The following is a 23,062-nucleotide window of genomic DNA, read 5'->3' on the forward strand; positions in this document are numbered from 1 at the left end:
GCCCTGTTGATTTTCAAGCAGGTGCTTTCAGTTATGTCCTCATTTCCAATTATGTGCCTGTGGTACGTCTGATGCTCTGTGACACTATTAATGGCTGCCTTATGGTTTCTCTAGGACAGATGAGACACTCGACTCTCCAGACTCTTAACATCTATATTTCATCGCAACGTAGAAGGAGAACACCTCTCTGGACAAGGCAACTAAGAGAGGGGAGAAAAAAAAAATCAGCCAGGCATTCACTGTAGCGTAAACACCAGGTCATGAAATATAAATGAATAAATGGGCCTTGCTGGGACGATGGAATTAGTAGACAAAATTTTCCCTACAGATTGAGTAGGCAATATAACCATGATATCTTAATTGATGTGACAAATAAACATGAATTATTTTCTTTGTGGGTAGGAGCAGGAAATGGAGTTTCCTTCTGCATGTTCCCAGTGGGGGAAAATGAATGACCTTGATTCTGAACACTGCCTCCAAAATTGTGAATATTAGATTCTACAGGATATTGTAGAGTTAGGAGGAGAGTGACAAAAAAGAAAAAAAGAGAGTCCAATCAATTATAATGTGAACCACAGTGTTTGCAATGTACAGATAACTCGGCACACCATCAATACTGGCGATTAATCAAGGCATGACTTGCAAAAATTTCACACAAAGCATTCAGGAAAATATTCCCTTTACCACCAATGCCAAATATGCTAAAACTATTGAACACACAATGTGATGTTTATGCAAAAGTATTTAGTTATTTATTTGTTTTGTTTTGTTGAATTTGTACAAAACAATATGTGATCCAAATTAACAACTACTTTAATTTGGAAGTACAAATACTGTTAAAGAAGAGACATTATCAAATGCAAAAAAGTAAAAAAAACAATAAAGCTAACCACCACTTTTCACTCATGCCATTTCTAATAAATTCCTAGTTTAACTCACTCGTTGAATCTATATAATAATCATTAGTGTTTCATCAGCGTGGAAACTGTACAGCTTTTCTGACAAACAGCTCATAGCTCATCTCCGCACAGTTACAGGAGAGACAGTAGAGTAGAGAGGTGATAAGGGAAAACATATGGAAGTAAAAACGACTGTCATTTTTCAACTCACCTTTGTCTGGGACATTTTGCATCTGATAATGAAGACTATTGACAATGCTTGCAACAGAGGGATTTGGATTACGCCACATATTGATGTTTTTGTCTTCTCACCATGCATGGGCTGGTCATTGTAATAGGATGAGGCCCAGAGAGAGCGCATGTTACACACATATATATTACAGTTTCTGAAGAAAATATAAGACAATTTTATCTTTCTGATTTCTTGGAAATGTTTTGATAAAATCTAAGAATGAGCTCTATTTCTATCTCGCTGTCTTTACTCTCATCATATAAATTAGGAGCCTCACTCAGCAGCTCACAAACTGTGTAAGTCTTAATTGTGTACTTTAATAAATGTCGCACAGTTTTTCCGCTAAAAGTCTGCATAAAAGACAAATGAAAACAAAAATATGCAAAATATTTATACTTGTTATTTAAAAGGGTTTTTTGTTTTTGCTATAAATACATACTCTTTTTTTTTTTTTATTTCACTTTACCAACATGTGCGTAAAAAGCTGCATGGGACAGAGAGTTGTTCTATGGTTCTTGAACAATGAGACTGACTGCCTTCTGAAAGTCACTGGAGTATTTCTTTTAAAGATATTCCATGTGGGAATCTGCCAAAAAATGTACATTGTGTGCTACTCCTTTCACAGTCCAACACAATCTTGGTCTAAGGTTATAGTAATTGTCATGGTCCCTGTGCCCTGCTGGTCAATCCTCTATTGGGCAATATGTTTGTGGTTTGTTTGCTCTCTCTCTCTCTCTCTCTCTCTCTCTCTCTCTCTCTCTCGCCACGGCGATGCTCACTGCGGGCTCCCGCTGCTGGCCCACACACCTGCTCATCACCACACCGGCCGCTGATCCCAGCTGATTACTGCACTACTTAGATGGCGAGTCTGCACTAGTCTTCGCTGGATCGTTGAACTATCAGCGTCAGTCAAACTTGTGTATCTGCCAACCTGTATCTTGAAAGCCCTTTGTTATTATCCCGCTAACCCGACCTTTTGTGTTTAGATCGTTTTTGGAACCGGATTCTGAGAGGAGTGACTGAGGAGGAGCTTTTGTACAGAAAGTGTGGAGCACCTTTTCCCCTAACCCTGTTTCCCACGGACCCTGGCGACCCGGACCCGTTTCCCCTGCACATTGTACATAGCCACTTGGTGATTGTGTTCACTGTGAATAAACGCACTGTTCTTCGCTTAAAGGGAAACCCTGGCCTGCGCCTGAGTCTCTTTCGGAACCCCTAACAGAACGATCCAGCCATTATGGACTCAGCAGGACAGGACCCCATGGGCCGGGCTCTGGCCGCCCAGGAAGCCGCGCTGGCCCGCCATGAACAAATGCTCGGGCAGCTACGGCAGGATGTCGCCGCATTGACCCTGGCAGTGACGCAGTTAATACCGCTGGAGGGAAATGCGCAACCAGGGAATCCCCAGCCGCCCAGCCCGGCTCCCCAGGCGGCACCGCCCGCCGTAGCGTCAGGTAGCTCACCGCGGGTCGGTACGCCGTCTGACGGACCTTTACCCACACCGGAACCATTCTCGGGTGAGTCTGACAAATGCGCCGGATTTTTGGCTCAGGTGTCTCTGACGTTTCGCGAGCTGCAGCGTTTTCATGGCAACGATGGGGCGAAGATCACTTATTTCGTTCAACTTCTGAGGGGCCGTGCACTAAAGTGGGCCCAGGTTGTGTTAAACTCTGATCCTGTCATCACCTACGCTGACTTTCTCTCCAAGTTTAAGAATGTGTTTAACCCAGGCACCGGGGCAGAGGCCGCTGCTCTCCGTCTCCTCAACTTCAAACAAGGTAGGAGAAGCATGTCTGATTACGCTATCGACTTCTGGATTCTGGCAGAAGAGGCAGGGTGGAATCAGGAGGCGCTACGGAGCACGTTGCTGAACAATGTCAGAGAAGAATTAAGGGACGAGCTAATCATGCGTGATCTCCCTGCCTCCTTTAATGAGCTAATGTCCCTGTGCATTAAGGTGGATGAGCGGTTACGGGCTCGCCGGTCGCAGCGGAACTACAACTTCCATGAGGCTGCGGGAATCTCTGGCACCGGCGCCATGGCGGATGCCGGCCCCTCCCGGACTCACGAGAGCGGGGACGGAGAGGAACCCATGCAGCTGGGCGGCTCCCATCTCACCGCGGCGGAGCGTCAGCGCCGGATTACCGCCGGTGAGTGCCTCTATTGTGGTCACAGGGGACATGTTGTGGCTACCTGCCCTTCGCGGGCAAAAGGGCGCGCCCGCCAGTGATGGTAGGAGTACTGGTGGGCGAGCTGAGCCAGGAAGAAGCTCCTCCCCGTTTAACACTACCGGCCACGCTTTCCATTCACTCTAAGAGCCGCTCCCTATCGGTGTTAATCGACTCTGGGGCGGAACAAAACTTTATTGACTGTCAGTTAGCCCGGCAACTTGGGTTACTATTGGAGCCCCTGCCTCATGCATTACGTGTTACGGCATTGTCAGGTCAACGCCTTCCAGACATCACTCTGGTGACGGAGCCTGTCGAGCTCACCCTCTCTGGCAATCATTCTGAAGAAATCTGTTTTTTGGTGTTTAAAGCAACTCGCACTCCACTAGTTCTCGGCCATCCTTGGCTACAACAGCACAACCCTCACATAGATTGGCTGAAGGGGCGTGTCACTGGGTGGGGGGAGGACTGCCACATGACCTGCCTTAAAGCAGCCTCGCCTCCAAGCGTTGAAACGCCCTCTTCTGGGGTATTGGAATCAGCTGATTTAACTGATGTGCCCTCTGTTTATCACGACCTAGCTGAGGTGTTTCAAAAGGCCCGCGCCCAGTCACTCCCTCCGCATAGACCCTATGACTGTGCTATCGAACTGCTCCCGGGAGCTCCTTTACCCACCAGTCGGCTATATAGCATCTCACTTCCAGAACGAGACGCTATGGACAAGTACATCACGGAATCCCTGGCTGCCGGCCTCATTCGGGCCTCCACCTCTCCAGTCGCGGCAGGCTTCTTCTTTGTCGAAAAGAAGGATAAAACCCTCCGGCCATGCATTGACTATCGCGGATTAAACAACATCACAGTAAAAAATAAATACCCTCTGCCGCTCCTCAGTTCTGCCTTCGAGCTCCTCCAGGGGGTTACTGTTTTTACCAAACTGGATTTGCGAAACGCATACCATCTGGTTCGCATCCGTGAGGGCGATGAGTGGAAGACCGCCTTCAACACCCACCTCGGCCACTTCGAGTACCTTGTCATGCCCTTTGGTCTCACTAACGCCCCTGCGGTGTTCCAAGCCCTGGTGAACGACGTGCTCAGAGACTTCATTAACCGTTTTGTTTTTGTCTATCTAGATGACATCCTGATCTTTTCCAGAAACCAATCCGAGCACGAGACCCATGTCAGACAGGTCCTGCAACGACTCCTCGAAAACCGATTGTTCGTCAAAGGAGAAAAGTGTGAGTTCCACGTCTCCACCGTTGCATTCCTGGGGTACATAATCGACCAAGGAAACCTCCGCCCGGACCCTGTGAAGGTAAAAGCTGTTGTTGAGTGGCCGGAACCTCCTAATAGGCACCAACTGCAACGTTTCCTTGGATTTGCCAACTTCTACCGGCGGTTCATTCGGGACTTCAGCCGAGTTGCCTTGCCGCTGACCCAGCTAACCTCTCCCAAGCTTCCTTTTCAGTTGAACAAAGAAGCTCAGGCAGCTTTCCAAGAACTGAAGAAACGATTCGCCTCAGCCCCCATCCTGATCCAACCCGACCTCACGCAGCCATTTGTGGTCGAGGTCGACGCGTCCGACTCAGGGGTTGGAGCGGTTCTGTCGCAACGGAAGGACGGTAAGCTCCACCCTTGTGCCTTCTTCTCCCGCCGTCTGTCCCCTGCAGAGAGAAACTATGACGTCGGGGATCGGGAACTGCTGGCGATAAAACTAGCCCTGGAGGAGTGGCGGCACTGGTTGGAGGGCACGGCTCAGCCTTTCCTCGTCTGGACAGACCACAAGAACCTGGCATACCTACAATCAGCTAAGAGGCTCAACGCTCGACAGGCCAGGTGGGCCCTGTTTTTCACCCGTTTCCACTTCTCCATCTCTTACAGACCCGGTTCCCGGAATGTCAAACCCGATGCCCTGTCCCGTCAGTTCTCAGTCTCGGAGGACACCACTGAGCCCGCTCCCGTTCTCCCCGCCACCTGTGTCGTGGGCGCCATCTCCTGGGGGATCGAAGCAGCCATTCGGGAGGCTCAGGTGTCGGAACCGGATCCGGGAGGTGGGCCAGCCCAACGGCTCTACGTCCCTCAATCAGTACGTTCTCAAGTGCTTCAATGGGCCCACACTGCCCGCTTTACGTGCCACCCAGGGGTCCACCGCACTATCAACTTCCTCCAGCGCTACTTCTGGTGGCCCTCTCTGACTAAAGACGCTCGGGAGTACGTCTCCGCCTGCGCGACCTGTGCCCGGAATAAACCATCTCATCAGCCGCCCGCTGGACAGCTCAATCCCCTGCCGACTCCGTCCAGGCCGTGGTCCCATATAGCTTTGGACTTTGTAACCGGACTGCCGCAATCAGCAGGCAACACTGTCATACTTACCATCGTGGACCGTTTTTCTAAAGCTGCCCACTTCATAGCTCTACCCAAGCTTCCCACGGCCATGGAGACCGCACGACTGCTTACCCGTCATGTGTTTCGTTTGCATGGGATCCCGGAAGACATTGTGTCTGACAGAGGCCCCCAGTTCACGTCTGGCGTCTGGAAGGAATTCTGCTCCTCATTAGGAGCAAAGGTCAGTCTGACCTCCGGTTACCATCCCCAAAGCAACGGTCAGTGTGAGCGAGCTAACCAGGAGCTCGAGGCAATGTTGCGGTGCACAGCGTCCTCCAACCAGTCCATCTGGAGTGATGAACTACCCTGGATTGAGTACGCCCACAACAGTCTGACTTCCTCCGCCACTGGTCTGTCTCCCTTCGAGGTCTCACTGGGTTTCCAGCCGCCTCTCTTCCCCTCTGTCGAGGGTGAGCATTCTGTGCCATCTGTCCAGGCCCATCTACGGAGGTGCCGACGAGCTTGGCGGGCCGCACGGACGGCGTTGCTGCGCACAAAGGACCGAACCAAACAGACCGCAGATCGCCGCCGCACACCAGCTCCAGCATACAGCGTGGGACAAAAGGTATGGCTGTCCACGCGCTTTGTTCCTCTCAGGACTGAGTCCAAGAAGCTCAACCCAAACTTCATTGGTCCCTTTGAGGTTTCGGCACTGATCAACCCCGTCTCTCTGAAACTCCGGCTGCCCCGCAACATGAGGATTCACAATGTGTTCCACGTCTCCCAAATCAAACCTGTACAGAATAGCCCCCTGTGCCCTCCTTCCGGGCCCCCTCCGCCCGCCCGGCTTGTGGACGGCTTGCCCGCCTATTCCATCACGCGGATTATGGACTCTCGCCGCCGCGGGCGTGGCTTCCAGTACCTTGTGGACTGGGAGGGCTATGGCATTGAGGAGCGGTCCTGGGTTCCGCGGGCCGCTGTCCTGGACAGGCGTATGCTGCGGGCCTTCCATCTGTCTCATCCTGGTAAGCCTGGTGGGTCGCCGGGGGGCTCCCGTTGAGGGGGGGGTACTGTCATGGTCCCTGTGCCCTGCTGGTCAATCCTCTATTGGGCAATATGTTTGTGGTTTGTTTGCTCTCTCTCTCTCTCTCTCTCTCTCTCTCTCTCTCTCTCTCGCCACGGCGATGCTCACTGCGGGCTCCCGCTGCTGGCCCACACACCTGCTCATCACCACACCGGCCGCTGATCCCAGCTGATTACTGCACTACTTAGATGGCGAGTCTGCACTAGTCTTCGCTGGATCGTTGAACTATCAGCGTCAGTCAAACTTGTGTATCTGCCAACCTGTATCTTGAAAGCCCTTTGTTATTATCCCGCTAACCCGACCTTTTGTGTTTAGATCGTTTTTGGAACCGGATTCTGAGAGGAGTGACTGAGGAGGAGCTTTTGTACAGAAAGTGTGGAGCACCTTTTCCCCTAACCCTGTTTCCCACGGACCCTGGCGACCCGGACCCGTTTCCCCTGCACATTGTACATAGCCACTTGGTGATTGTGTTCACTGTGAATAAACGCACTGTTCTTCGCTTAAAGGGAAACCCTGGCCTGCGCCTGAGTCTCTTTCGGAACCCCTAACAGTAATGACAGTGCCAGCTGAGGACCTGTGAGTTGTCTGCTTCTCTGTTGAAAGTTTCCCACACGGAATCTTAAATTTCTTCAGAACAAGCATACTTTGAAGAGTTTCAGATGAAAGTTTTCTTGATTTTTACTTTGTCTTTTTTTTTTTTTTTAAAAAACAACAGAACTGAAAAAGGTGAATGTTAAAAATGGGCTTTTATGTGCCTGTTAAGATATAATAATAAAAATCTGAAATCTTTTGTCATAAAAGACTTCATAAATAACTATTTGTCATTTATATGTTTTCTGTCTCTATTAATCTTGTGTGATATTAGAAAAAACATTTAAGAGAAGATGTGCATCACTGAACACAAGTAAAGCTTCAGTAAAACTTTTCAGGTGTGAGGTGATAAAAATGTTACGTCTTCTCTTCGGCTCCGGGATCATGCTCTTGCAAAAACAAAAAAAAAAGTTTTGATATACAACTTTCTGAGAAAATGGGTAAGTTTTTAAAAAATATATGTTTTTTTATTTTTTTTATTTTGCATTGTAAGGTATAAAAAACTCCACTCAGCAGCCATATACACCTCAACAAGTCAACGTTTCTCAGATTTGAGGTGAGCAACTGAAGCAACTACAGCTAAAAGTGCAGGATACTGTTGATTGACATATGACCTGGTAGTAAATGCATTAGAGGGTTACCTAGGCAACCAGAGTCTGCACCTACATTAACTTCAAAGTGATATGGATGAGTGAATCGCTCTCTGTGTGGATGTCACTTCAGGTTTTAAAAAAGCTTTTCTACTCTCAGCTTTGCTGCTGTATAATATATAGATTAGAAATAGTCCCCAGATTCTTTCATGATAGTGTTACAATAGACTCTCTTATAATGTTCCTGGCTTTAACTTTCATCTAGTGGATGAACTGTGTTTAATGACAATGATTTTCAGAAATGTGTCTGAGCCTGTGCAATGATTTTCACTACAGAGCGACATCTGTTTTAAAGCAGTTGTGCCTGATAATTCACCGATCACATCTATTCAATATGTGTTTTTTGCCTGATCCTTTGTGCACAGAGTTGTCTAATTCTTTGGACGCCTTTACTTTAAGTCCTGAACAAAATCTCAAATTTCTTTACAATGTTTTGTGGACAAGTGTTTTTTGCAAGTTGTGAAAACCTTCAGGCTCTATAGGGATGGTGCTGCTTTTACACCCAACATGAAATATTGCAGTTCAAGAATTGCATAGGTTTTTTTAAAAGTGTAATATATCATATGTAAATTCACAATGAATTAAAATTAATAAATAATAAATACAATTTGGTATGTTGTTGTTCTGCCATTTGATTATATAGCATATTTTTGTAAACCATCCAATTTTTTAAACATATGTATAAAAGAATCTTCAGGAAAATGAACTAGCCAGAAACTCAACTTGACTGGGAGAAGTCGTAGCCCAAACCCTGTGTAGCTTGCACTCTGTTTCTGTGTGGCAGATGTAGTATAAGGCAGTCTAGTCACATTCACCGAGCCAACTTCCCCAACAAGTATAGTGAAAAAAAACAAGAGCACTATTCAGTGCTGAGTGGACACTGACTTGTGGCACATTTGTGTTTCTAGTCCCATCAACTCAGCCTCCATTTTCTCCCCACACAAGGAGGCTTTATACTATTTTCTTCCCCAGCTCCCACAAAAGTACTGTGCCACATTTAGTAAACTTTATTTCTACCAGCTAGTTACTGCTTCTTCAGCTCTGTTTGTCACCCCAACATTGTTTCAGCCCTCCTCCCCCAATAAAATATAGTTCTCTCGCTAGGATTAAAGGAGCATTGTAGTTCAAGGATTATCAAATGCCTTTGATCATGTGACTGCCACGTTTTTGATCTGCAGCACATAGCACCAAATATATTCTCTTTTTCTTGCCTTCTGTCTCTTTGCCTCTCCACGGATTTCCCGTTGCTTGCCAGTTCTCTGCAAAGTGAGAATAGTTCTAGACAGGCAGTGAAAGGAGAAAATGTAACAAGTATAAAACACATATTTGTAATATTGTGATGACAGAGATCATGCTTCCACTGCTTATCAGTCCACAGAAACATATGCCATAAAGATGTCCAGTGCTGAAGTTAACACTTGAAACTATGACACGTTGGAATATATATCTCGTTTTAGCGAGTCATCTGTAGTTTTCCTTAGTGCACATTTATTGTCTCCCGACACTTTTAAGGCAGTGACACAGATGTTTGGAGTATAAAGAAATCGACCACAGATTATTTGCCTTTGAAACATGAAGTAAGGTTTCAATGCCTTTATCACACAGTGCAACCCCAGCTGCACCCTGGTGATGTTCATTAGCAATTTCTGAGCCTTGGGCTATTTTGTTTCAATCCCTGCATTATTATTTAGTGGCTGACTTGGACATGCAATCAAAAGGACACGCAATATGTGCAACACTTGTATCTCAAAGCAATGGCTGTTCCATGATGCCCAGACTAAAAACGTATAATTGTGAGCCAGGGGATTCATGGCTGAAATTTAGTCAACATACCTCAAAAAATGCTTTTTATCCTCATTGTACAATCACCTCCTATTAATGTCATTGCCAAGTCAAAAACGGAACATATCAAAACAATTATTTTGATGTGGCTTCAAGCAACACAACATTTCAATGTGAATGGCGCTCGAACCTTGAATCATTATAAGGCGTGGTTTGGGGCAAAAAAAAGCGCATCAAAAATGATTGAATATCATTTTAATGGGTAGAAACCTACGAGGCTTTCGTACTGTCTACCTGCCATGTTATTAGATAGACCATGCCAGTCAAGTTGAACAACACAAAATCAACATACAGACAGGCTGACAAGACATAAGCATACTGCCTTCCATCTTCCTCCCAGCCTGGCATGTTTATCTAGCCTTCCATGTGAGCTTAGCGCAGTACTGTGCATATGCATAGAGAATGATGAAGGTTCAGAAACTAGTGCCTGAAGGAAGCTGCACATATAGCACAAGCTCTTTGAAATCGTGCCAGAGTGGGCCTCATTTGCAAAGCAATTTGACAACAAAAGTAAAATACTCTGCAACCTCAAACCAAATTCCAGAGATGCCAAATGGTGCATCTCTGCAGTTTGCTGAGAGAGGGAATTCAAGAGGGCTACATCCGGTGTCTTGTGCATATGCTTCTGACATGGCTTATTTGCAGGCCTAGCATTACACCAGTGCAATGTCATGATTGCTTTGGCAAGGAAAGGGGCTCTTATTTACATGAGGGAGTCCACACAGGAGGTTGCCTTTGACCAAGGTGCCAACAAGCCTGCAGAAAATGTAATTACAACCTACAAAGCTGCTTGTTTAAAACAACTATTGCTTAAAACAGCAGAAGACAACACTAGTTAATAAGTCAGTTATCCAATTGGCCAAGACCGATAATTGTGCTAATGTTTAATTAGATTATCCCTTATACAGTCAATTGTAGATTTGATTGCACGCGATAAATAAAGTACTTCCTGTTTGAATATGCAAAGCGTTCGTACGCAGTCTCCTCCTCGGGCTGAGCAGAATGCTGTGCACCTCCAACATTAAACAGCTTGCCAGTGTCAATAGTTGCACCGTTCCCCATTTATTTTGGAATTTTCTTGCCCCTATAATTTTGAACGTTTTTTTTTTACAAATGCAGTTTTGTTGTGGATTAACAACAGTCGGATTTCACCGAATGTGGGTTTCCGATAATCTAAAATATGCTGAAGAAGCTTAATATTGTTTTTATTGCTCTGACTTTGCATTAGGAGATTTTGTTTTCAGAACCATCATACAGAAAACAGACACACAATTTTTTAAGCTGATACTTGTAATAGTGATATGCTATACATGCCATGTATTATATATGCAATATTTAGTGGCTAAATATCAGTTCATGCTCTACTTCAGTCCAAAATAAAGATAACATTTCACTAACCACCATTTTTCCCTGCGTGTTTCATTTGAAAAGAATAACTCTCCCAAACCATAAACACAGAGCATCATTCACTGGCTGTAATCACTGATGATGGTGGCAATGATGAGTTTGTTGAAATATGAAGCAAGTAATACATTCTGAATCAATAATCCATCAGAGAAAATTACATTAGCATGTATTACACAACATATATTTTTTTCAGATTATTTCTACAATTATCTGAAATGCATTTCTGTATGTAAACATCCTGATTTACACAATAATTCGGGTTTCTTTGGATAAAGTTGGAAATATTGTAATGTGCATTTAGAAATTTCTACATTTCCAACACTGTGAAACATAAGCAAATACTACTAAACTATTGTTGCTAAAAATAAAAGGGCAGTTCAATGAAAATTGAGGCCACGAGACGAGAGACCGCATGCTGAAAAGCTCTGTAATCCAGTCATATTTTGGGTGACTTTCTAAGATAAATTCTTTGGCATTGTCACGATGAAAGACCCTCGCCTCATTTAAGTGTCTTTGGGATCTCGATCAATCCGCGTGGCAGGAGTCAGACTTGTACACTTGACCATATAATATGGCATGCTTGTCGAAACCCGGAATGCATTTCTCTCTTCAAAGTATATTTCTTGGCTTGCTCTCTCCCTCACTCACTCCCTCAAACCAATTTGTCATTCTAAGCCTAGCCTCACTGCTGCCAGCGCCCGGATGATAGCAGTGGGCCTTTCTGATCCCGGCAGTGGCTAGGGAGCAGGCCAAGTGTTACGCGAGCCACCCTGGGACACCAAGCAGGCGCCTCTGCCGGCTGATGCACGCCTCCACGGCCGAGAGCAACTGGCTTTGCAGATGCTTTCGATTCGACACAGAATGGAGCTCATCTACTTTGTGAGGACATTTGCTTTGTGTTTGTGCACTGCATATGAGCTTCTATGTGTATTTCGCAAGCAAACGTGCATGAGCATCCACATGTGTGCGTCAAAAAGATTAAGAGTGGTCTCCCTGTGCGTACGCTTTTAAGTTTGTGCGCATGCACGAGAAGCTGTTGACACAAATGAAATGAAATGCTGAAATGAGGCCACGTTGTTTTGTTTTTTCTGTTTGTTTGTTTGTTTGTTTTTGTCATTTGCAATTAAAGTATTCGCCAAGTTCTGATGACTGGAAGTACTACTTCTCTGCTGATGTCCTTTAGAAGTAAGCAAGTCACCATTTTCCTCCACTGGCAGACGTTCCTCTCAAGAGCAAGAGGCAACACAACACTGCTGTTGTCACTTCATTATTCCTGTTTTAAACAACCATTAATGCCCTCATTCAAATGCTTGGATGCTGCTTTGCTGTTAAGCTTATCAGTAACAGTCAACCGATTTATTACTGCAGTCCCCTCTCTAGTCGGCTAAGCAGAGCATTAAGTGTATTCAAAATTACATTAGCTACACATTGTTATTGACTTCTTCTCATGGTCAGGCAATGGCTTTTTTGATAAATCACAATATTTAACATCTTAGCAAGTTATATTATTCAGTGCATGTGTTATTAAAAAAAGCATTCTGATTTGACTGCTGTTTGACAAAAGAGGTCAGAATGATAAATGTGATGCATAACAGTACATCCGAGGAACGAGAATTAAAAACAAAGTCTCCAACTTGCACTTCTCATCAGTTACAGGTGAGATGCTCTCGTTTAGATGAGCAGTCTACTCTTGTTTAAGCTGCTCAATACTGACCTTTTAGATCCTTGTGTTTTTGTTTTGCAACCTTTTATAACAGTTATTTAGGATTAAAATATGCATGGCTAATGGCATTTCCTCAGGAGCAGATGTATTTATCTTGACACGCAGATTGTCACCCAGTATTTTGCACCCTACAATCAGCTCTCTGACAACAGCCCCCTTCATTTGCTGAAAAATTGAGACCGCAAAGTAGCTCGTTGAACACCTAGCCCAAACTTTCTTGTTAGACACTGATACCAGACTTGGAAAGCGACACCAGCATTTTATCTGTCTGGGCACAATTCAGTATTTGATTAGGAATAAATCTAGAAGGCTCCAATCAGTTTCCCTTGTATGAGCACAGTTAACATGTGTGTTACTGCTCCTTGAGCGCTGATGGCAGAGACATGGGCGATTAAGGCCAGAGTCCAATCAAACCAGCTGTGTGCCATTCCCCCCATGGCACTGGTCGTGCCAGGCATGTGTTCCACACTACTAGCAGAAAGAGAGACCTCGACCAAACCTTCAGTCTGGGGAGTCACGGCCACACATGAACCAGGACATGTAGGCAGATTGGGGTTTTAGCAATACAAACATGTTTTTTCAGAGACAGAGCTGCTATGCAAGCATAAATAATCTCATTGGTTGCGTTAAACCCCAGTGGAGAACTTCTGTGGCCAAGTAGCAGCAGCAGGCTGCTGAAGCCTGGTGTAAAAGGCAGAGTTAAGTCAGAAAGTATTATGAATGGATTTCTTTCTGGGAAAGAGGATATAATTAATCCATGGTGGTGTTGAATGTCAAAAAGTCATATTGTTTTTACAGTTTATATTTATATATATTGTTTACTGTGCTCCGCCGAACTAATTCTTGCTGTAAAATGTAATGTGACTATTATAGGACAAAAATATATAACAATTCTTAATTAATGAACAACCGAAGAAATGAAAAATGTTAAAAATTGCACGACGAGACTTCAGATATCTTTAAAATCCATTTTCGCAATGATTAAGAATTAACTCATAGATTCATCTATTTTTTGGCAGGTACTCCAATGGGAGACTGTCTGCTCTTGTGAATCCAATATGACACTCAGTTTTAAATATGATTTAGACACAATATAACTGTCATTTAAATCCAATTGGACACATCAATCTAATATTATATAATTCACATATCTACTAGTCAACTAATGTATTCCATTCTCTGCAGCCCAACTGGGACTGAAGCTAATCACATCGCCGACACCAACGTCTCTCTTTTTAGATCTAACATGGTACAAAGTGTACATTTGAGAACTGGCTTTAAACTTTTTTGAATCACCACACAATCACACATGGCTTGTCAAATACACAAAAACACAGTATTATGCTGGGGTGGTGAGTTCATAATTACAGTGACTAAATGTAGCAGTGAATCGTTTGGCAGATTCAATAATTTAAAAGGGACTTTCTTAAAAGAGGCTGCCCTGACAATTACCAGATAGCCATAACAAAATAACTTGGGTGTTTTGAGCATGAATGCACATCTTTTCATCTCTTTCAGGTGGGAATATAGATTAACTTAGTGAAAATACTCTGTTTTACAAGATTTGGGGGTTGGGGTTTATTTGGGGGGCTTTTGATTACATGTTTCAGTTGTTCAGCCAAGGCCTCCTGTGGTGAATTCTGATCTTGCTTCCATCCCGCCCACTCAACACAAAACATTTTCTCTGAATGACATGTCGAACCATTAGCAGGCTATCAAATGGAGACACATACAAGGCCTTCTAAACACCTATTAGAGCTATCGATGGCAGAGGCAGAGATTATGACCGTGGAATGGAGAGGGTATTTGTGTCTCCCACTTCGCATTGCCAGCATCTTTGAAAAAAAAACCCTTTATAGATTTGGACAGAGGAAAAGAAAAGCTTTATCAGCACCAACACAGAGAAACACATTAAGAGATCAGAACCCCAAAGGTCAATTGTGGCTGTGGGCGGCGCTTTGTTCTGGTGTCCTCTCGGTTAATACTGCACTGGTGCCAAGTGACCCATGTGAAACAAGTAATGATACCAATTTGTGTACATTTTAGATGTGCAGTAGAAAGCGAACACTCCTTCCATTCTTAAGCTAAAACGTGTTGCATAGTTCTCATATAGACACGTCTACTGCTTGGCATTGCTCTTTATCACGTGTTCCCAACAATAGGATGACATTGATGTAACACAGAATAATATGACAGCAAAAATAAAATGTCAAGCTGCGCATTTAGATAACAGGAAATTTCACTGATCTGTCCTCTATGATGGATTGAAAACTGAGCCCGAATGTCGTTTTTAATTTCAGTATCTTTTTTAGAAAAATGTTACTGGTTTTCCATGCATGAGATGCTGTTATTAAAAAAATAAAACTAAGTATATGTATTTTGTTACACTGTGTTGTGATTTAGTTGTATTTTGCAGGGCAACACTACTCACTGGGACAAAATGAGACAAATCCTTAATCCCTCACAAGATAATAATAATAATGTAATCCTTATTCCCATATGGAACCGTATTCAGAAAAGACAGTTTCTGTCCCCACAGAGGTTCTATTCAAGAAGAAAAGCATTGGGAATTTATTTAAAATACACAGCAATTAAAATAAGACACACTGTCCAATCCTTCCCGCCATGCTAATCCTTTCTGATACAGATGTAGCTGTTGTAGTATAAAAAAGTTACTCATTTGACGGTGTCTATTGTGTATCTGTATACAATGCTGTACACTTACTCTCCTCCCAAGCGTATTTCTTCAGACAATGATAACGTATTCTTTTCAGTTGCCAGTAGGTACAACTGGTGATCTGACAACGTGCTATTTGAAGATGCACAAGATTTTATACGCAATACAAAATACGTGTGGAGGGGGAAAAAAGGAGAAAAAAATATAGCTGCAACAGCTGCTGCACTGCTACTGTAGAATAAATGCAGCACAGATGAAAGATGATGAGGGCCTTTTTACTTGTGGACTTCACAAACATCTTAGAACACACACACACACGCGCAGGCGTTCACGCAGAGAAGCACATCCACAAATGCAAAATGCAGGAAAATACAAGGCTTTGATGCAAAAGACAACTAATTTGAAAAATAAACAGAATCTTTCCTAGCCCTGAAAATTGTTTATGGCCACATAATGATGGCGAATAATCCCACATCATGTTCTTCATCCCCATCTTGCTACTGGCATGTAGGCCATTATAAAATGTTAATTGTTATGCTAATCTTTTAGTGATAACTGCAGAAAGTGCATGTATGAGGAATACTTCATGCATAATGCATATTTCTTTTTATTCTCTTGTAATATTTTCTCTATTTTAGTTTTCCATTTCTTTTGTCTTTCATTCTCCGCTTTTTCATTTTGAAAGGCAGTCTCTCTAAATCCAATACAGTTTCTCGCAGCGTGAGGCAGCTTCAAAGCCCTGCTCTGTGGTCAGGCCCGTCGATCCTCTCACCTACCTCCTGGTTGTTTAAGAGAGCAAAAGCACAGCAGTGCAGTTTCTTAAACACACAGATACACCCCAGCACCAACAGAGGGACCGCTGTTTGGCAAAAGAGCCTCTCTTTCTCTTTCACTCTCTCTCACTCTCCTGCTCTTCCACTATCTCACCTTGGACTCTGACACCCCCTCCTCTCTTTACCCACCCTCCTCCATAGACCTCATTATACCAGGATACTCCTCTCTCTTTCTCTCCACCCCTCTGTCTCCCATCTAACTGGGCAGCTCCCTCATTTTACAATTCACCTTCCGCTCCTTCTCTTATGCTCACTCTATCTGTCAGTTATAGTACTCTCTATCCCTCTACCTTCATTTACCTTTTTTTTTCTATCCCCAGCTACTTCAGCTGTCCTCACTCTTTACCTGGCACTCTATTCTGATGTCCTGCCTCCTCTCTATTTTTGCAGCAGCTCAATCTCTATCGCCGCCTCTGACTTACACTCCGATCTCGATGTTGCCATTCCTCATACCACACACGCAACGGCATCACACTGTCCAGATGGGATGCCATTACCTTGGAAAGGGAGTTGAAGTGAAAGGTGGCTATTGAAGGTTTGGTGAACAAGCCATGCCCACCCATGTCTGAATGAAGGCTGGCTTCTAGGGCCCCTTGGTGGGGAGCACGAATTGGTACACTGGAGTGCTCATTATAGCTCTGTAGGGACTGTCCTGCAGGGCATCTACTGTGTGGCTTTGGAGCTCATTACGCCAGGCAGCTACGGAGCTCAAGGCACCCAGAAGCAGCAGGGCTTGTTGCAGAGATAAAAAAGGGGAGGGCTAGCCAGATTACCCTTAATCAGAGGCACCTGTAGACAGCCGGCGCCTCCCTCCTCATTGCCTTCCATGAAGCCCCTATACCCTTCCCAACAGGCACAGACTTTTCTTGCTGCTGTAATTATTGCAATTGCTTCACTTGACTTTCATTCCTGAGCACGGAGTTGCACAGTTTGCCTTCTAATGAGAAACCCAAGCTATGATCCAGAGGTGTTATTTATTTATTTAATTATTTATTCAACACAGCATGTATAATGTCAATTATTTAAATTAGTGTGATTTTTTTTTTTTGCCGAGCTCTCCCCACTGCGCCTTATTGGCACTCAACTCACACATCACACTCCTCATTATGGCGGACGGAGAGTTAATTAAGTTTTAACGTGTCATATGCGGCAAAATGAAGGGATCAGCTTCAAATCAGCTATTATTGAAACAGGAGTTGTCACCTATAAAGAAAATTCCTGGGTGCAAAGTGTTGTAAAACAGCAAAGCAAATTATTAGAACTAGAGAAAATCTATCCAAACAAACATCTGTGTGGACACAAAGGGTTTTCTTCTATATCATTTACTGTTTTCAGATTTGAAATTTCATAATCTCCTTTCTTTCCCCTGTAAATTGATGCGAAACCAGTACCACCCTACAGCGAGAACAATGGAAATTCACTCTTGCCTATTTTGCATAAGGAATGTTACTGTCAGTTGTTTGGGCAAATGTCTATTACTAAAGCTGACACAATAAACAAGTGCTGACTTTGATGCGAGTTAGAGGGTGCTAGCTAAAGTCTGTTTTAAGTGCTGCAGAGATGTACAGTGGGAATTAATAAAAACAAGAACAGTGTGATGTGCATGAGTGAACCACTTTTGTGATTCTCCCCTTCCTTGCACACCTCCCTTCAGGTGCTGAGATGTTCTTTGAAACCAACTGTCAAGCTGTTGTCTGTGCAGGCAGCATACAAAGAGTTCATCCAAAACCTGCACTTTTTTTGGATTCACTTGAATAAATATGTGGCTTGGCTTTTCTTACCACACCATTTGTGATATGTTTGAGACACTCACTGATCACCTTTATCAGTATCATACTTTCAGTCTAATTGAGAACAGTGTGAAGCGTAATAACGGTGCTGTGTCAGAGATATACAGGTATTGTTTTTCAAGCAGTAAACACCTTATGCTACGACTGTGCCACGGGAGCAAAGTAAAACGTCATCCTGGAATACTTAAATTGCTATTCAAATTACATTATTTAATGTCACTTAATGGGTATTAGGAATTATAAAACCAAAAAATGCATAAACATTTAAACTCCTAAGCTGCTAAAACTCTCCACCCACATTAATCTTTCATGTCACAAAACAGATTCTGCCTCAATTAAATTAATACGCCCACTTATAAAGTGGTTTCTGGATTTATGACTTCAACCGACAGTATACATTTATTTATTTATTTAATTATTTATGGGAGACGGGGGAGAGGGGGTATTGTAGTCCTGCAAAAGGAGTGCTGTGGTGAGAAATGCCACTGCTTGTGAGCAACACAAATAATAAGAATAATAATAATTAAAAAAAAGAAAATAGGATCTTTGGTGAAATAATGACAAGAACCAACTGTCTGACAAAGGAAACAGTTTACTGTCACATAAATATCTAAAGAGTCTGTCACTAATCATGGAATGTGGCCTCATTATTTCAGCTTGATGAGCTGCCACACCTGACAGAAATATGACATGAATAACAAAAACAAAAGATTTGTGTTGAGAGGCTGATCAGCTCGTTCCCTCAGTGCCCAGTAAGAAGGCTTACTTCATGGGCTACACAGCACTTGCACCGTTGGGGGGGAAATCAAGTTCAAAGACGTTGTCGTCTCACAAACTGGAATAAAGTGGTGAAACATTCAAAAAACATCCAGTTTTATACGTGTTTTATCTCCAAGTTTAGCAGATGAAATGGAAGCGGCACGCATTTTGTTTTGCCTGCAGTGGTAAGGCAAAAGGTGAAACAGAGAAACAAAAAGCAGGAAAGAGAAAAGAGGTACTTTCAGCGTATGATGTATTTTCAATCTCTGTCATGGTCACAAATCAAAATCCCCCAAGTTTTATAAAACATGTCGAGCCACCAGCCTTCATTTGTACTTCTTTATTCTGTTTATAGTTACGCAACGCTAGAAACTAAAAGCTAAGAGCTTCTGACAGACTTGCTGGAACTAAATTGTCATAATTTCTTTCCTGCTTACAAGATGATGGATTACCTTCATCAGGGTAAGGCCTCTAATCTAATCTGGAGCTGCTCTCATCAAACACCTCAGAGAAAGTACGCTGATCTAGGATCACTAAATATGTCCTTGTTTTTCTTCCATTTTCAACATGATCTGAAGCTAAAACTGATGTCAGATCAGCATGGGCACTTTGGAAATAATAGTCCTGATCTCATTTGTGCTCTGATGAACGACACTACCATTTATGAACATCTGCATGAAAGAATAGTTTAATACTGTAACGATAGATAGATAGATAGATAGATAGATAGATAGATAGATAGATAGATAGATAGATAGATAGATAGATAGATAGATAGATAGATAGATAGATAGATAGATAGATAGATAGATAGATAGATAGATAGATAGAATCTGTTTTTTAGTTTCAGCAGAAGTCTGCAATTAGAGCACTTTTTGGCTTTCCTTCTCCCTGCCCACACATAATGACACACTTGAGTTGCTAGGTCTGCCGTTCAGGATATACTACAGCCGCAGTTCTCATACAAAATGACAGTGGAATGTTAACTGCAGTGTAGTGTGTTTCTTTTCTTCAGGTTGCAAGTGCATTTGTTTTCATTAGGTGGGATTGGTCAGCACTCTAGGCCCCTGTGTCCAGTAATGAAGCGTACAATTGGAGGCCCGTTATAGACTCCCAGTGAAATCAAAGATATATTGATCTTAAATATTTCCATGCTCTCGTGTCTCTCTGAACAGCTGTTACCACCACCATACCACGGAAAACTTGCTGTGCCAATTTTTAGGCAATATTCGATCTTGCTTCTTGCATACCACACTTTATTTGTCACTCTACAACAGACACATGTTGTAGACTCTGCGGTAGACTTTATGTATAAACTGCATGTCTTAAAATATTACGTCTGCAAACAATAAGGCAATGCAATCACGGCTAATGTAAAGTAGTAATGAAAACAAACCATGCGCAGAGGTGCAACACTGAGCATTAATGAAATTACGAAGCTGGAACTCAGTAGACTCCTGTCTGTATTGTGCAATGAAACAGAACGGAACAGGAAAGCAACTGATGCATGCAAGTCACAGTCACAATTACTATTTCATTAAGGAGCTGCCACCATTGGCGGGCGTTCTCTGGCATTGTTGTTGAGATGCTGGCATGGGACCGGAAGGGGGGTGGGGACGTCGGGATGTCGGGTGTCGGGTGTCGGAGGGGAAATCTGGGAGGGAAGGGGGAGCTTTGGGTGGGAGGAAACATGCTTCAATTTGGGTCATCTCCTAGTCTGCATGGGGTCAGGCGACAGAGCCTTTTCCGCACTTAATCTGAAAACACATATGGCGTAATGGGCATCCACCTGAATTAATTGCCCCAATTATTCCTAATACAAGAGAGACAGGGAGTCTGAGACATGAAAACAAAATGGTGAAAAAAAAAGTAATGTGGTGTTTCAGTACCGTAAAGACTTATTGCTGTAGCATGCACGCATTTAAGGAGATGAAGGCAACCTGTCAAGATGACAAGCCATCTCTTAATTGCGTTAAAAGGAGGAACATGCTCATGCTTTAAAGAGTGTCGTGTGGTTGTCGGGGGAGGAGGGGGAAGCAATCTTTGTTACCACATCTGAAGCAGCCAGGCGCCATGAGTCAAAGCTGCCTTGGAGGCCACGCTGCACCGCGTTAAACAGCTCGTGTGCATATCTCATGGTAACTTTTCAAACCCAGCCAAAAGAACAAACAATAAACAACAATGAAACATTAACAATTTCTAGTTACACAGAGAGTAAAAGGTGAAAAAGAATGTAACGGTGTTACTTGCTCGAAGTGAACCTCTGCTGTCGTGATACAGAGGAATCATTTTCCAGAATTAAATCGAAGAAAGGGTCACAGCCTGATCTCTGAGTGTGTACTGTATAGAAAAAGGACATTTCAATCCAGACTAATATGTTAAAAAAAAAGATAAAAAAAAAAAAAAGGAAAACAAACTGTGACTAAAACTCCAGCATCTCACTGCACAAATAGCTGGAATTATAGCTCATTACAATTTATTTTTAAATTAGCTTCAGTTAGCCTGACCACCTCAACCATCACAAACTGTGGTTGATGGTAGCTAATTTTTGCAGGTGTTATAGTGCACTTTATTCATCTCACTTTATGTGTAACTGGTTATGTTAATAAGATTTCAACTCAATTTATTCAAGTGCTGATCAATGGCATGCAATCTCGGCCTTCATGCATTATGTATTTTAATGGAACTCACTTGTTTTATGGCTGAATGGCTAAAGGTTAACAGTCCCAATAGGTGGGACTCCCTGAAGACTAATCTGAACTTCAAACACAGCTTCTTTTCACATTGCAAGGCAAAAGCGCACAACAACAGAAAAGTTGTTTTTTATCACCACCTCTTATGGCTCATTGAGAGAAAGAAGCGATTTATTACCTCACATCCTTTGCTCATATTAATGTGATTAAACTGCCCATGGATATTTTACTCTCTGTAGGAAGTGAGTGAGAGAAAACAGGGAGTTAGAGGTTGGGGAATTAGTGAGAAGGGTGGTGGTGCAAAAAGGGTCCAGGGGAAAAGTGAGGGTGGGAAATGATTAGAGGAACGTGTAGGTGGCGTGGAAGTGAAAAAAGAGACTAAGAAAGGGAGTAGGATAGTATAAGTGGGATAAAATCTCAGCCCAACAACAGACCTAGATATGTCACAGTTTCCATAATTATGCTAATTTCCATATCATTTAACTGGCATTTTCACATTGAAAATGAGTCATTTCACTAGTGAGATCTTAAGTCGTGTTCTCTTCAGTTTAATATGGAAAACATCCAGGCGTCTCTAAGGACCCTTGTCTCTCTCCACTGCCACTCCCTGCTCTATAAAACTGGCATGCTATTCCCAAGATGAGAGTCCCACTGGACTGTGTGAGGACTGTGCATTAAAAACCCCTCCAGTCCCTTCTAAATCTAGAAGTGGAAGACAGAAGGGGCTAGAGACACATCCCATGAGGGTCACTCGGCAGTTTTCACCTTATTGTCTTCTCAGTCATAAAAATTTGCCTGTGGCTTCTTTGGAAAATGATGTTGAGCTGCCCACAAGATGACTTTTTTTGTATTCTTATGGAAAGTCTACATTTTAAAAAGGCATTTTTGTCACCTTGCCAAAGAGAAGCCACTTGGAGATCTCTGTTATGCACATTATGCATGAAAAATGTCAGCAGTGTAATGGATTGTTGAAAAGATGTAAAGATTTGATCAAGGGTTATTTAGAAGCAATTGAACGCTGAAAAACCAAGAAAACAATCTGGCTTTTTTGGAGCTTAAATGGACAAGTGCTGCAGCAAGCCTCACAGCTGGCCTGCTTGAATATGGATTGCACTGCAGGGACATTTTACACTATTGCTAGGTAAACAAGCATGAATGCATGAATCAATTCAGAATAAGTTAATGAGAACAAAACTGACTTGCGCAATCAAAATTTGGCCACATTAGCTGCCATTATCATTCTGTCATTGTTTTAGTTTCACATGGATGAAAGTGGATTAATGGTAAGATGTATGATTGCTGAGGGAATAAGGGTATTTGGTGAGGTGAGTGGAGGCTTAAAGCTGTCAGAATATCACTTAGTCGACAAAAGATTCCAGTCAGAAACATGTA

General features: G+C 43.2%; 1 protein-coding gene across 1 annotated transcript in view; it reads right to left on the reverse strand.

The window, feature by feature from the left end:
* The window catches only part of pcdh11 (protocadherin 11), a 146,959-nt gene that overhangs the window by 83,130 nt on the left and 40,767 nt on the right, over positions 1-23,062 (reverse strand). The gene's annotated exons all lie outside the window — the stretch shown is intronic.

This window comes from Rhamphochromis longiceps, linkage group LG2, assembly GCF_057381845.1.
Source record: "Rhamphochromis longiceps isolate RC_006_pf linkage group LG2, R_longiceps_female_GT1.1, whole genome shotgun sequence".
NCBI lineage: Eukaryota > Metazoa > Chordata > Actinopteri > Cichliformes > Cichlidae > Rhamphochromis > Rhamphochromis longiceps.